The sequence below is a fragment of the Pteropus alecto genome, unplaced genomic scaffold, assembly GCF_000325575.1.
Source record: "Pteropus alecto unplaced genomic scaffold, ASM32557v1 scaffold338, whole genome shotgun sequence".
Taxonomy (NCBI): domain Eukaryota; kingdom Metazoa; phylum Chordata; class Mammalia; order Chiroptera; family Pteropodidae; genus Pteropus; species Pteropus alecto.
In genome coordinates this window covers 2,442,230-2,444,225 of record NW_006441995.1, presented here as the reverse complement: position 1 = coordinate 2,444,225, position 1,996 = coordinate 2,442,230, and the positions used below count along the sequence as shown (strand labels likewise).

Sequence of the window (1,996 nt, the reverse complement as noted above, 5' to 3'; positions counted from 1 at the left end):
GAATATCTATTTCTGAAGCAGAAATGTATTTTTTTGAGAACTGAGAAATAGCAAGAGTAGTAATCAGGAAGTCTCAAAAAGATTCAGATAAAAGCAAGAAAATGTTTATACCCCTTACAGTGCAGCCAGATACACACCAGGTAAGAAGAAATAAGAGATTCCTGTTTGTGACAAGAAAGGTTAAGTGTAGCATGATGAAAAAACTTTTTAAATAATTTTAATATTTATTTGTTTAATTTGTTTAATTTTTTTAAAATAAATTTGTTTTATTTAGTTGTTTAATTTTCAATGCAGCTATTTTCGTGCCTGGTATTATGTTAGATCAGTATGTTTATAGTTTGCAAAAACAATAATTTATAATTACATTTGTCGAAATTCTAATTTTTTATTAGAGAGTTATCGTACCTATAGGAAAAGAATAAAGCATTGACTGGGTCATGGAGTAAATATTGGAGGACTTAGCAATCTACATCTTTAAGGATCATCTCTTGCTGACACTCTTTACCAAGCAGAGACTTTTAGTCATAGTGTCCAGGAGGAAATAATTACTGATGCCTGTTTCTAGTTCCATGGACTTTTGAGAATATTCTTTAAATTGTGGATCTTCTGTTCAGATGAAAGATATTCACTTTAATGCAAAAATTGGCATAAATTTTCAGGCTTTATTTACTCCCTTGTACCCAAGAATCTCAGCTGTACTCTGTGTACTTTTAAAACCTTGGGAAATGTGCTGCCCTTGCAGGCCAGCCCTAGCCCATGCTACCAATTCATGTTGTTCTTATTAGTTAACTCCCAGAATAGTACCTCATCCATACCAAGTTCACAAATTAATTTTTATTTATTTATTTATTTATTTAAACTTATTTATTTATTTATTTATTTTTCTAGGCAAGGCAACTCTTGGTTGACCTCACAGATTGCAAGGACTTTGTCAGCTTACAACCCCCTTTTTAAAAAAATTTTTTCCACCTACAGCACCTGGTCTTCCTAGGTGGTCTCCCATCCAAGTACTAACCAGGCCCGACCCTGCTTAGCTTCCAAGATCAGACAGGATCGGGCTTATTTAGGGTAGCATGGCCATAGACTACAAATTACTTTTTAAAAAAATATGAGAGAGAGAAGAAAAAAAGAAAAAAAGTATGTTGATTCCTTTTTATCTTTTTGCTACAGGTTCTAGATTTTCATTCGAACATCTCTCTTTGAAATTACTTAATGAAAGTAAGTATAGGTGGAATTCTAACCCGTAGTTCAGAAAAATTTGGCATTTATCTTCATCCTTAGTCTGAGAATGGCATAACAATCGATGGACTATTTTTACTTAGATTCCAAGATTCTTGGGTTTTTGAGTTCTACCACCACTTGTGGTACCTGGAGCACATTATTTAGACTCTAGGTAAATATTTCTCCTTTTGATCATAAATATCTGAAAGCAAAAACTATGCTTAGTGCCTCAGTAGTCTCTTTTTTTAAAGGAAATATACAGGAAAACAGACTCAAGTGACTATAGTCCTAGAACATTACTGTGGGAAAAAAAGATGTTTAAATCTACTCTTTTCCAAATACTGTGTTTGTTTGTTTGTTTTAAATCACAAATATCACACTCCGGAAAAGTAAATCAGATGAATATGCTGGCAGTGGTACAATGAATTATTAGGACAACTGTTTCCATGCAAATACATTCCCTACCTTCTGTACTACTGCCTCAGCAGTTCAGACTGTTCCCCTACAAGCCAAGGATCACACAGTCAGGAGTCAGGAGGGTTCAATGCTGAGCTTGTAAGAAACTAAAGCTTTAGAGCCAAAACATAGGTCATCTGCAAATCCATTGAAATGTGAAGCATAATCCTAAGTGCCTTTTAATAGGTGATATAACCTGTCCTCTATTAAGGGGCCTTTAGAACGATTCTAACCCTTTTAAAACAAACAATGCTGCCATGCACATTTTTGAATGAATGCTTTTGTGATTACATGTGAATATGTGTATATGATATGTAAT

General features: G+C 33.8%; 1 pseudogene; it reads right to left on the bottom strand.

Moving 5' to 3' along the window:
• Positions 1-966: 966 nt before the first annotated feature.
• Positions 967-1,085, bottom strand: LOC112486113 (annotated as a pseudogene).
• Between the last annotated feature and the right edge of the window lie 911 nt (positions 1,086-1,996).